The sequence below is a fragment of the Myotis yumanensis genome, unplaced genomic scaffold (genome assembly GCF_028538775.1).
Source record: "Myotis yumanensis isolate MYYU_CA2020_CCGP unplaced genomic scaffold, mMyoYum1.0.hap1 SCAF_3, whole genome shotgun sequence".
NCBI lineage: Eukaryota > Metazoa > Chordata > Mammalia > Chiroptera > Vespertilionidae > Myotis > Myotis yumanensis.
The window spans coordinates 79172239-79186988 of NW_027223754.1; the positions used below are offsets into that span (position 1 = coordinate 79172239).

A 14750-nucleotide genomic window follows, 5' to 3' on the forward strand; every position below is an offset into this window, starting at 1 on the left:
TGTCATTGTTAATGGAGTGTTACCCTGAGAAACTTCAAGGATCCATGCAGAGTGTGACACTCTTCCCCTCCTCTTTTCAAGCCACCTCACAGAAAAAGCCAATAATGACCTCTTTCTTTTCACAGATCATAACACCTTATGTTGGCTGATTCCTTCCAAGCCACATTGTGGCTGCTCTAATCCAAATATGACAAAAGACTTTCTGTTGTTTGACAGCTAATCTTTATACTAAATAATAGAGGCATCAATGCAATAGGAAGGGTATTTCTACCCAAAAATGGGAGTCCTGAGTTCTAGCCCTGTTTTACTGAGTCTTTAGCCAGATAACTTCTCTACTCTGGGTTTCATTGTTCTTATTGAAACATGGCCAGATTGTGTTACACAAACAAAAAACTCATCTCAGGTAAATTTCTGGGATTCCAAATTCCTTTGCTATAAACAAGGAAAGCATCAGTTTGTTAGCTGATCATGTGTGACCATTTTGTATTTAGTTTACTTAATTCCACTCAAGTTACGTCTATACTAATATCTATACTAATAAAAGGTTAATATGAAATTGATCAGGACACCCTCACATAATGACCTAACAGCAGGCTGCATGGTGTGACCAGGCTGGCAGGGGGGCAGTGAGGGACAACCAAATGACTGAACAGCAGGATGGGTGGGGTGACCTGGGTGGCAGGGGTTAGTGAGGGGAGACCAAACAACCAAGCAGCAGGCTGCATGGAATGACCAGGCTGGTGGGGTTCAGGGGGGCCAGTGAGGGGCCACCAGGCCAGCGGGGGGGGGGGGGCAGTTAGGGGCTACCAGGCTGGCAGATGGGGGCAGTGAAGGGTGGCCATGCTGGCAGGGGGTGTAGTAAGGGCCGACCAAGCCAGCAGGCAGAGGCAGTTAGGGGTGATCAGGATGGCAAGGGGGGCACTTAAGGGTGATCAGGCAGGCAAGCAGGTGAACAGTTAGGAGCCAGTGGTCCTGGATTGTGAGAAGGATGTCCGACTGCCAGTTTAGGCCCAATCCTGGGCATCAGGCCTAAACTGGCAGTCGGACATCCCCCAAGGGGTCCTAGATTGGAGAAGGTGCAGGCTAGGCTGAGGGAATCACCCACTCTGCATGAATTTCATGCATCGGACCTCTAGTTTTCACAGAAAAAAAAGGCAATTGGTTTCTGAAGTATATAGTAGTCAGAAAACAACAACAAAAACAATTTCCCTTCCTATATTTGTTTAGCAGTACATGGATTGAAGAGCTCATTCACAGCATAATTTTTGTTTCTGTAACTTCATGAGTAATGTAACACTTCAGAAATGACAATATAAAATGATAAAACTTACCCAAGATCATACAACTTGAAGAGATCAGTACAGACTGTCATGTGGATGGTATGATCCTGGTACTAAGCTTTGCTCATTTATTAAACCACAAGTATCTATTTTATTTTATTAATTATAATCAATATTCACATAACACCTGTTAGTTGCATAGTGTTTTGTACTTTTAATGTTTTTCAGATATAATTTTACTTAAGTCTTGATTTATAATATCCAGAAGTAAAGAAATATAGAAAATATGCCCAAGGTCACAGAGTTAATTAATGATAGATAAAGAAGGATAACTCAGTAATAGGTAGGTAGAGAGAGGTATCCTGAATTCTATTCCTCAGTATTCCAAATCCCACTCCACCATTTATTTATTTTTTTTGAAATATATGCATTTACCTTATTTGTCATTGGCATTTGAAGCCTGATTTTATAAAACACACACACACACACACACACACACACACACCAAAAAAAAAAACAAAAAAACAACCAAACAAACAAAAAAAAAACATTTGAAGAGTTCTGTAACATCAGAATTTAAACAGCAGAAATAGTGATAGCTTTGTAGGTTCAATAAACATTAAAATCAAATAATTAGAGATTTTTTTCAATATGAAAACTATACAAATGACATAAATGGCAAAAAGGATTATATAACAATACTAGAGGCCCAGTGCACAAAAATTTGTGCACTCGGGGGGGGGGGGGGGGCGTCCCCCAGCCAGGCCTGTGTCCTCTCGCAGTCTGGGACCCCTCGGGAGATAATGACCTGCTGGCTTAGGCCTGCTCCTGGGTGGCAGAGGGCATGCCCAATCCCTAGGTGCAGCCCCTGGTCAGGCTCAGAGCAGGGCCAATTGGGGAGTTGGGCGCCGCCCCGTCATGCACAGAGCAGGGCAGATCGGGAGGTTGCAATGCCACCCTCAGTCACGCTCAGGGTAGGGCCGATTGGGGGGTTGGGGCACCGCCCCCTGTTACACTCAAGGCAGGGTCAATGGGGAGGTTGTGGCACCACCCCCTGTGACGCACAGAGCAGGGCCAATCAGGGGGTTGGGGCGCTGCCCCCTGTCACTCACAGAGCAGGGCCAATCAGGGAATTGGGGCACTGCCCCCTGTCACTCACAGAGCAGGGCCAATCATGGGGTTGGGGTGCTGCCCCCTGTCACTCACAGAGCAGGGCCCATCAGGGGGTTGAGGAGCTCCCCGCTGTCACTCACAGAGTAGGGCTGATAGGGGAGCTGGGACACCGCCCCCTGTCACACACAGAGCAGGGAGGATCAAGGGGTTGGGGCGCTGCACCCTGTCACACTCAGGGCAGGGCCAATGGGGAGGTTATGGCTCTACCCTGTCACACACAGAGCAAGGCCCGTGGAGGGGGATTGGGGTGCCGCCCTCTATTACCCACAGAGCAGGGCCGATCAGGGGGTTGGGGCGCCACCACTGTCACACTCAGGGCAGGGCCGATGGAGAGGTTATGGCTCTACCCTGTCACACACAGAGCAGGGCCCGTGGGGGCAGGGGGTTGGGGCGCCTCACCCTGTCACACACAGAGCAGGGCTGATCAGGGGGTTGGTGCGCTGCACCCTGTCACACACAGAGCCGCAGGGCAATTGGGGGACTGGGGAGCTCCCCCCCTATCAGGCACAGAGCAGGGCTGATCAGGAGGTTTGGGCGCTGCCCCCTGTCAGGCTGATCCTGGTGCCGGGAGGCCTCGCGGCTCCGCTGATCCCGGTGCCGGCAGGCATATTACCCTTTTACTATATAGAATAGAGGCCTGGTGCATGGGTGGGGGCCAGCTGGTTTGCCCTGAAGAGTGCCCTGGATCAGGATGGGGGTCCCCACTGGGGTGCCTGGCCAGGCTGGCTGAGGGGCTGAGGGCTGTTTTCCCGCTGGCAGTTGACTAAAAGCTCCCAACCACTCCTTGGTTTCTTTTTTTTTCTTTTTTTATTCTGGGCCAGCTTTAGCTCTGAGGCCTCGCTGCTGAAAACATGGATACAATGTTGCGGTCCAGGGCTGACTGAAAGCCGGTTTTGTTCAGCTTCTTATTTGCAACATAGTAATAGTTGCTTAGAGTTGCAGTTGAGAGTCCAGCAAGTGAGGCGGGGAACTTTGGAGTCCGCAGTTCCTGGAGGAAGCAAGCCTCCCTGCTCGCTTCAGTGCATGGCTGCCGGCCGCCATCTTGGCTGACAGTTAATTTGCATAAGGATACGCTGATTAGCCAATGGGAACGGTAGCGGTCATACGCCAATTACCATGTTTCTCTTTTATTAGTGTAGATTTTGTTATTGTGGATTACCAGTTACGTTAGGACCAAAGATTCTGAATATTCAGACTTCTTTTCTGTGTTTCATATTTACCTATATTATGAGTTAAGCCACTTGACTAAAAGGTCTGATTTAGGAAGGCATTTAACTTTGTAACAAATGTTTTTCCACCTACAGTTACCACCTTCAAAGGAATTCACATTGCAGTGTTGGTGTAGCCTGCTGGTTCCTTTTTGAACAGTGTGCAAAATATATGTCAACCCTATGGAAAGCCAAATAAGTACCTAAATAATGCAACAATTATGCACAGTTCAATAAGCATAATGTTAGGTTTTCCCCATCTAAAAATTAACCAATGAAATAAAACATGAACTATAGTTGACTTGGTTTCAGGGAACACACATTTGAGAATTACATTATTGTTCTTGTCTCATCTCCAGTCATGGACAGGATTTTGTAGACCACCGTGCTTTTTACTTTGTGGATTAGAGTAGTGAAGGAACACGGATGGACTTACTCAGAATTGGTAATATGCTGTGGTCCTGACTCTTTCCACTTTTCAGGTGCAACCAAATCTTTGTCTGTATAGATCAGCAGATCAAATGAACGGGAAACTCCCAACAGTGGCAGAAGTGTCACTGTAGCTGTGATCTGTCTGATCACTGATCGGATTTCATCTTGGGTAGCTTTCTGAGACTTCCCTTTGGGTGCACAGTCTTGTCACACTCAATATCAAATTGTCATTTTTCAAGGACCTCATCACTTTCACTATTTGAAATGACTACCAGAACACTTGTATACCCAGTCTTTTTGTTGTTTTGTTCTACCACATTATTTAGCTATTTCATGAGCTCAGGATCAGTAGTTACAACCAAATTGAGGCCGTATTTCTTCACTTGAGTGAAATAAAGGTTTCAGATACAAAAATGCTAAGCTGATATAAAATGCTGTTAATAATAAATGAGAGAATTCAGCCAGGCGCTCCCTTGAAGGGTGATGCCCTGCTCCTGGGAGAGCTGCCACCTCATGGCCAGGCCCATGGCTTCTGCACATGCCCACCACACAGGCCACTGCAGGGCTCAGCCGCCCCTCCACCATTTAAATCAGGCATCCCTTGGAGACAATTAGGTTGGATACCATTGCCTATTCATTAGAAATAACTGATAAGTTTTACTTAAATTTGTTCTTATATTTTCTAACCTGCAATTTTCTTCCTTCCTCCCTTCCTCCCTCCTTCCCTCCCTTCCTTCTTTCCTCCCTCCCTTCCTTCCTTCCTTCCTTCCTTCCTTCCTTCCTTCCTTCCTTCCTTCCTTCCTTCCTTCCTCTTTCCTTTCTTCTTAGCATTGCCTTCCATTCCTCTCCCTTCATTCTGCATGTTGCTTTCCACACTTTAATTTCACACAGGTCTCATATACAGTTAATTATGTTATCCATTTAAACATTTTCATTCAATAAAGCTAACAAATGAACATAGTATTCAATTTCTTTTGAAAATTAGTATTGGTATTCTTCAAGTTTTCCTTTTTGTAATTAGAAAAATACCAATATTACTTTTCTGCAAATATATATTAGCAACACTACAAAAAAATAACATTCTTGTTGTATAAAATTTGTTATCTCCCTGAATTAATAGGAGGATATCTAATGCTAATGCCGTTTAAAGGTACTTGAAATGTAAATAGAATGAGAGTTTGCGTTCCTGAAAGACTTTTTCTTGAATAAAAGAAATCTTTAAGACAATACTTTCAGTTTTAGATGAGAAACTTTATTTAAATATTAAGTTACTTTATAATACCTTACATCTTAATAAACAGAAATAAGTATGATAATTATATTTATATTTGCATCATATTTTATGACTTCCAAAACATAAGAGAGAAATTGGGGTTATGAGATGTTTTTCTCCTGTAGTGCAGGGCTATGACTATAGACTTCAGCATGACTCCATCTGTTCAAAGGAATCAAAATGCTCATGCATGTCAACTGGTTAGGCCAGTGATTTTAAATAAGTAAAGCACATTTTTTTCCTATTGTGTAACCATCTTCATTGCACAGATTAATTGTATATTAATCCTCAACAAATCATAGAGTCATAGAATGAGTAGCCAGAAATTTACAATTCCAGACAGGCAAATATCTATGATGCACCATTAAAAGAGAGGGTAAAAAGAGGAGAGATAAGATGCTTAAAAAGCATTATTTATTAGTATATGTTTCTGTAATGGGGTTCTACACAAGAAAAAATCGAATATAAAAGTGGCATTGCCAAAAACTATCTTTAAAATTTATATAAACTTTATTAAAATGTATGACTTTTCACATTATGTTATGCATAATTTTCAAAAACGACTCACCTATCATGTTACATAATATATATTACCTACTTAGGTGAAAATGATTTTTATGATGGTTGAAGAGATTAATATATTGAAGGGTTATTCGTGAAAGCCAGCACCACAAAAGGAGTTCTGTTCATGTAGAGCTCCTGCTGGGGAGAAAAATTGTCCTTCTATCCTTCTAGGTTCTTGGACTAATAATCAAATGAACATAAGACAGGTTAACAGGAGAAAACTTTTAATTACATCCATATGGGGACTCCCTAAGAATGTTAGAGCCATAGGCAGTCAGGGACTCGAGGCTTCTATTCCATCCTGAGCTAAGGAGAAGGGGGTAGGGTTCTGGGACTTCATAAGGGAGAAAGTCAACTTACAGGAAGACGGAAAGGGCAAATATTCAGTAAACAAATGTTTGTCATGCCACTCAGAGACAATGGGACACAGAAAAGAATTTGATCTCCACGCCCTGCCAAACTCTCTCCCAGCCCAGCCTATCACATCTAGCCCATATTTTTTGGAGTTACTTCTGGTGATAGTTCTCTTTCTGGAGCAGCTCTCTGCCTAAATTCTTTTAGGTGGTTAAGGGAAAGGGAAAAGTTTTCCTTGAATCTGATGGGACTTGATTGCCTTCAGCTCAAAATAGTTGACATGCCAAAGTGGCATATTTGTGGGGGCTCATTATTAATTCATTTACTTCTTAGTTATTGAATAGTGCTTAGTGCAGTTGAATCTAGTCAACTGCAAATGTTTGTGCAGAGAAGTAGCTGGTACCCCATCCAACGTTGAATGCTGAGCTTCTAGGGCAGCGGTTCTCAACCTGTGGGTCGCGACCCCTTTGGCGGTCGAATGACCCTTTCACAGGGGTCGCCTAAGACCATCCTGCATATCAGATATTTACATTACGATTCATAACAGTAGCAACATTACAGTTATGAAGTAGCAACGAAAATAATTTTATGGTTGGGTCATGACATGAGGAACTGTATTTAAGGGGCCAGAAGGTTGAGAACCACTGTTCTAGGGCATACCTGTAGCCAGGTTCTGTCAGGTCATGATGTAATATCAGGGCCCCTGATCATACCAGGGCTAAGACAATGCCTCCTAAATCATGTGGTTTGAAGGTCCCAGAACTCCAGGATTAAAGCCCTTTCTTCCAAAATGTGACATCTGGCAAGCAGTGTGCCTTTACTAGTAAATGTTTAAGAACCAGCTCTGGGCAGGGTGTGGTTGTGTATGATTTATAATATATGGTGCTAATTTCCATGGTATAAATATTCCAACCAAGGGTGACTCCAAATTACATACAATAATGTCACTGAACAGGAAATTTGGAAGAGGTACTCAATAGAAAACGATTATAGAGGAAATAATGAGTTTTGTATATTTATCATCTTCCTCTTTTAAGAAGTGAATTCTATTTATATGATTTAATTTTTAATAATTGCTGTGCTAAGCAGCCAGGTTGCAAAATTTCTGAAAAGTTATCAATCACCATTTATCTGAGCTAGCTGGAGCTTTGAGGCGACCAAGGAATGCTGCCGGGATTGGAGACATGCACACTGCCCTCTCCGCAGTGTGTCCCACTGAACTCTGCTGCCGATAAGGTTTCCGTGTGAGTTCTGCCTGACCTTCTATTTATTTTCATAAACAACTGCAAAAAAAGTCTCAGCACAAGGGTACATCATTGTCTTCTTTTTTCTCAAGTTCTCCAGAAAAAAATTTCAAAAAATTTCTTTATTTAAATAGCTCAAATATACGTAAAGATTACAAGCATATCAATATTTAATATATAAGTGACATTTGGTCCTATGACAATTCTATATAATTGAAATTAAATTTTAGTAAATTTGCAAATATGGACCAAATTCTTTCACAAGAAAACTTCACTAAATGTTTTAAGTGTGGTAAAAACAAAAAGGACTTTATTAAATGTATTACATGATTCACATTAGTCTACCTCCGTAGGTAGACATCTTGAGGAAAGATCATGTTATATTTTTTTTCTTCTCTAATTTTTTTATAGGAAGTATTCTATGAAATATTAGAAACTGTGTATCATGTGCTGACTCTATGACTAACAACAATTACTAATATGCTTAACAGTTGCTCTGTATCAATGACTAGGTAAAATTTTTAATAATTTAAAGACATTTTGATTAATTGTTTTAATATAAAAGATACAGTTGGAAACTATTTTTTTCTGACTTTCAGAGTATTAATAAAGAAATTTCAGTTACAATCAAATAATTTTCTGAAGTATTATCTTATTTGAATTTTATTCTTTATATAAGAGAGTATATTGAGGTATTTCTTAATTTCTGATATTGCTTTACACGCCCTTAAAACATTTATTTTAAGCATATTTTTTTATTTTCTGGTTCAAGTGTTTTCAAAGTACTTAACATCTCCATCTCTTGGAGTCCTTATCAAAATGCCATATTTTGGACCTTCTGAACACAATCTCAGAAATGTACATTTGAAAAACACTGTTGCTTGGGTATCATTTAATCTGACTTCTTAGTCAACATATTTATAATGACATGTGTGACTATTTTTTTTTCTATAGATGGCTACTAGCTGTAAATAAACAAATATTAACCTAATTGTCCATGCTTTGAGGATAATCTGATCATCATTAAAACAAAATTAAGAGAGAATAGGCTTCAGTTTAACATAAATGCGCAGACACTTTAGAGTGACACATTGATTAGAGTTTCAAATTATCCTATATAATAAAAGCCTAATATGCTAAGTGTCTGACCATTCATTCGGCTGTTCTACTAATTGCTATGACACTCACTGATCACCAGGGTGCAGATTTTCCGACCTGTAGATTAGCTTGCTGCTGGGGTCCGGCTGATCGGGACTCGGAGAGATGGGCCAGACACACCCTGAAGCCCTCCTACTATCCCTCCCTGGCCCCGCTCATGCACTGGTGGGGTCCCTTGGCCTGGCCTGTGCCCTCTCGCAATCTGGGACCCCTCAGGGGATGTTGGAGAACCAGTTTCACCCTATCCCCGCAGGCCAGGCTGAGGGACCCCACCGGTGCAAGAATCCTTGCACTGGGCCTCTAGTAGTTTGTCATAAATCTAGACCATGATGAGAATAATTCCATCCAATCCAAACTTCTGAACTGTTTTGCTGACATTTAAAAATCTAACAAAAATATTTCTCTTACTGCTCATAAACTATCATTCTACATTTCCTGTCACTTTTTTCCACCCGAACTACCTTTATTGCTTAATAAAATTAAAATGTTCATGAATATTGATAGTGTAGATGCATACTGATAGACTAAAGATATAACACTTTTATCAATAGTGGTAACTGTGCAAAGTATTTTATGACAATTTTCTTTTTTAATTTTGCCTTTGTTTGATCTCAGATGGGGGCATGAGGGAGATGTGTCATCACCTTCAAACCTACAAAAGCTGAGGGAGACTAGATGATTGTAATACTTTCAAAGGATGAATGAAGTACACATCACTACCTCTCTCTATATGTACTATATGCATTTATGTAAACAGGCCCTTTACCTTTCATTACAATATACATTAACATTTCAGAATTATTGAAGTGACATGGTAAAACAATCATAAATTATTGATATATATTTGAAAGTGATAAGTTATCAAGAATACTTATTTATTTACTACAGGCCCGGTGCACAAAATTTGTGCATGGGGGGGGGGGGGGGGACGGTCTCTCAGCCCGGCCTGTACTCTCTCATGATCTGGGACCGCTGGCTCCTAACTGCTTGCCTGCCTGCCTGATCGCCCCTAACCATTCTGCCTGCCTGCCTGATTGCCCCTAACCACTTGCCTGCTTGCCTGATTGTCCCTAAACACTCTGCCTGCCTGCCTGATCACCCTAAACTGCTCGCTTGCCTGCCTGATCATCCTAATCTACTCGCCTGCCTGCCTGATTGTCACTAACCACTTCTGCCACAGCCTCCACCACCGCGACTTCATCAGGAAGAACATCTAGAATGATGTCTGGAAGGTCGTTTGGATGTCCAGTCTAATTAGCATGTTACGCTTTTATTATTATAGACTAGTAGCCCATTGCACAATATCGTGTGACATAGGCCACCCGCTGCTTCGGCAGGAGCCAGCAGGAACTGCAGCTGTGTGGCTTCCATGGGAGGCAGAAGCAAGCCGCCAGCACTGATGGGAGCTGGGAGGGAGCTGCACCTATTCCACAGGAGGTGGGAGGGAGCCATGCTGCTTCTGCAGGAGGCGGGCCCACCCTCTCCTCTCTGGACCTGCGTTTTGCCGCACAGGCTGCTGCCTAGCCCCCCCATCCCTGTCCGTGTCCGCTCTGGCTCCAGAAGGCCAGCCTGAGCGGGGGTGTGGCAGCTTGCTGGGCCCCCTGTTTCTGTCTCCGCTCCGGACCTCACTGCATGTGCAACCTCCTCCTGTCCAGCCGTGACCCATTACAGCGTCCCGAACTAATTTGCATATTTTCTCTCTTTCTCTTTCTCTCTCTCTCTCTCTCTCTCTCTCTCTCTATATATATATATATATATATATGCCATTCTGTCTTTATTCACTTATTTTTAGGACTAAGAACAGAATGTATTTGTCATGGAGGATTTTTTAAATTTACTTATTTGATAATCATGTAAACTTGTTAGTTAAAAGCCCATGGATTTCACTAAATTCCATTATTCAATTATCATCTATCACTGTACTGATTAAATATATACTAGCAGCCCAGTTCAAGAATAGTGCACCTTGAAAGGAACTGTGGGCCATGAAGATGTAGTGGACACAGGAGCGGGTCTTGGCCTATCCTCCATGCCCCTGCCCAGTCCCTCCCACAGTGGCCCCCAGTCCCCTGTCTGCTGGTAGCCCCACTTCTACCACTGCCGCTCCCATGCACTGACAGTGCTGGTCCCTCTTGCACCCACTAATGGCATGGAGTGATTGGGACTGGTGCCACCAGCAGGTATGAATGGGGCTGGAACCAGCAATGGGTGCAAACAGGGTCGGCACCAGCAGCAGGTGCAAGTGCTGGGCAGGACCATGGCATGTGGGAGCAAAGAATTTTCAGTAACCACCAGAGGCTCACCCCAATGACAGCAACCAGCGCCATGCCTTGGTGTGGTGCCCCTGTTCACCTGCTCCACCGTCATGCCTTGGCCGCCACCCACCATGTTCTGTGCTCTGACACCTGCTGCCAATGCCCACCATGTTTCGTACGCGCCCCCTGGTGGTCAGAGCACATGATAGCAACTGGTTGTTTTATTGTTCTGCCATTTGGTTTATTTGCATATTAGGGTTTTATATATATACTAGAGGCCCGGGGCATGAATTCATGCATGGGTGGAATCCCTCGATTGGGGCCAACCGGGGCCTCAAAGGTTGGCTGGCCAGGGGGAAGGGCCTCTGGAGGTTGGCTGGTCGGCCCAATCAATTAGGGCCATCGGGACTGGCTATCCAAGGGGAGGGCCCATGGGAGGTTCCAATCAGGGCCATCAGGGCCAGCCGGCTGGCTGAGGGAAGGGGCCATGGGAGGTTGGCCAGATGGAGGGGAGGGGCCATGGGAGGTTGGCCATGGGAGCACACTAACCACTAGGGGGAGCTCCTGGATTGAGTGTCTGCCCCCTGGTGGTCAGTGTGCATCATAGCAACCAGTTGTTTGGTCATTCAGTTGGTCAGTTGCTTAGGCTTTTATATATCTAGATATATAAACTAGGGGCCTGGTGCATGAATTCATGCACATTGAGAGGGAATTAATTAGAAGAAATATTTTAATATCACTATTTGCCCTTTCTCTGGCAGTATCAAGCCCCCACCAGTGCCGTATGGGATTTCCTTGAGTACCGGAGCCCCGCCCCGTGGGGCTGGCACCTTGTGAAACTCCCTCGAATCCTGGAGTCCTGCCCAGCAGGGCCAGTGCCACCCCGTGGCTGGCACTGCAGGACTCCCCCAATGCACCTCCTGGTCAAGTTTCCACCAGCACCTGCAGGGATGCAGCATCAAGTCCCTGCCCAACCACGCAGCCTTTGCCACCCATGCAACCCTGGCCACCCACGTGCGCCTGCTGCGCACGCAGCCTCCTGGTGATCAGTCATTACAGTGTGATGGCGTGATGACCACAGGCTTTTTATGATGTAGGATTATACTGTGTATCAACACTTATGAAGATAATTTCACTTGTATCAAAATAAGATTCAAATGCAAAAGACATGAGTTTTGATGCATTAACCATATTAACCACCAACAGCATAATTAAGGCTGCAGATTGTGTGCTGGAGCTAAGTTCATAGACACAGTATTAACAAATTTCAGATGTTCACAGAAGAGAAAATATAAATTACTAATAAGACATTATATTATAATTTATTACTTATAATATTTTATAACAATGGAGCAACAATGCTGATCTACCCAGTACTCAATCCTTAGACGACTTATCTCTGTCCATTTACTCCCAGAGTGATCTGTTATATAAACATACATTATCTGCATACTACTAGTTTCCACAATTGTGTCTCCAGCTTCTCATCTCACATGGAGTAAAATCCTAATTTCTTATCGTGTCTCAGCCTGGCAAACACCTTATCTCATTATTGCTTACCTGTTCTCATTTTCTCCACCTCATGTTGTTACTTAAACATCCTAAGTCCTCTTCTGCTTCAGGGCCTTTGCTCTCTGCTCTGCTTCAAATCCTCTCTGTCAGTCAGGTAGCAGCATGGCTATCCCCTCTTCTCTCTCATTGCACTCTATCACAGAAGCTTCCTTAGAAAGCTTATATGTAATGTCACTTTCCTTCCCTATCCCCCTTTATCTCCATTACCCTGCTTTATTTTTCTACATAGCACAAAGCTCCATTTGGCTAACATATTAGTGATTAGTTCATTTGTGTATAGTTTGCCTTCTCCCATTAGAGTAAAGATTGCAGCAGTAGAGATTTTTGTTACTGCCCCAGCTACAGGATTTAGAACATAGTGGGTACTTAAGAATCATTCATTAAGTGAATTATTGAGCAGAACAACATCCTATGACAGCAACTCTGGTATTTCATTATTAAGAGTTGCTTCACCTAGTTTTATGTCAGTAATATTGACATCTAGATAATTGTAGACCCTATTTCTTTCAGTCCAGTATGGATATATCAGTTCTACCTAATGATGACAGTGGGTGAGTTTGTTTGTAATTCTTCTCATTTATTCATATGCTAAATATTAATTGAATGCTTGTGTGCTGTGAAGGGTTACTATAATCACAATCAAATAAATATGCCAATAATATCACTAAAATTTATTTTATGTTAGTTTTCTATTATAACCCAGAAATAGAGTGAAGCTTTACATATTATTTATATCCCTGTCAAACATTCCTGCAAGGCTCATATATTTCTCTCCATCTTACAGATGATAAAACTGAGTTTCACAAATTTTAAGTAAATTGACCAAGCTGAGAAAGCTTTTAATAGTTATTTGAATACATGTTTTTCTCACTCTACATGCTGTATCCACTTCTATATTGATTGTTACCCTATCTTCAAGCAGGAGATATTATGAAAACAAGATGATGTAATCATGCTAGAATTTTATTACTTACAAAAATCTGTTATGTGAAATTGTATTGATTCATAAGCCCATTTATTTTAGCAATTCTGAATATGTCCTTGAAAAGTGTAGAGTAACATTTTTAGTCTGATTGTCTGATTTTATAGACCTAGAAAGTCTGCCTAAAAAATGCTGTTTTGTCCAAAATCACATGGCTGTCTTATTGCCCAAACTTTTCCAACTCTGTGTTCAGCGTTCACTATGTTAAGCCTTCCCAACTTTGATTTGCATCGTAGAAGATTTGGAACAAACTAAATTGTTGTAAGCACACTTTCACATGTGTTAGTTTGGAAGAGAGTGTAAAAGACTTTCACTGTAGGGCTGGAGAATTGACTCTATATAGTGTAGGAACTGTTTTTAATCAATCAATAATACATTACAAGAGGTGGAAGAAATCAGGAGGGTAGAAAATCCAAGTACAGAGAATGGATACACATGATAGTAATTGGAAAACCATTGTATAGCTCAAGTGACAGGCTGATCCCAATGACCCCCAAAGCTCTTTATGGCTGATATAGTAGATGCAGAGCTCCAAGTTTTAGGGAATCATGATCATCAGTCTCTTCATAGATATGGTGGCGATTATTACTTAAAAATGCCAGCAATATGAATATAACAAAGCAGTGAATGCTACATAACTAAAATGCATGAGTCCATTACACACACACACACACACACACACACACAACCTAAGATATATGTAACATAAATACACATAAAATACACTTAAAAACAAAATTTTTTACAACTTAAAATTTAAATATTCAATTCTAGAATTATCTGGAAAAATGTCTTCAATAACATGATAATAATTATGTTTGTCCCATATTTACTTGCAGATTGATAGTAACCACCTTTCACTTGGTCAGAGCTCAGAGTTCTATAGTATAAGTACTGTGGAGCTCATCATTTTATATGTTCAATCAGTATTTCGACAAGATGCTCTATTGAAACAAGCCTTAAGTGCCCATGAAAATCTATATTATAGTCAATTTCTATCTTGGCTTTATTTATTTATATTTCTGAAGCAAATATTTAAAAACTTCCTGACTATTTTCATTCTATGATTTATTACTCTAAGTGATTTTAAAAAATAAAGAGATAGAACTAAAGGATTTTGCAAATATAACTTTTTTTGAAAAAAATTACCATTATCTATTATTAAATCGATTTTTTGAAAATTATTTAATACATAAGGTTTACATTATTTATATAATTGTTTAAACTTCTTCATTGACTATTTTTGTTTTATATT

The 14750-nt window shown here is 41.7% G+C and overlaps 1 pseudogene; it reads right to left on the minus strand.

Annotated features, from left to right (window-relative positions):
- Positions 1 to 3991: 3991 nt before the first annotated feature.
- LOC139006218 (mitotic spindle assembly checkpoint protein MAD2A pseudogene) lies at positions 3992 to 4608 on the minus strand (annotated as a pseudogene).
- Between the last annotated feature and the right edge of the window lie 10142 nt (positions 4609 to 14750).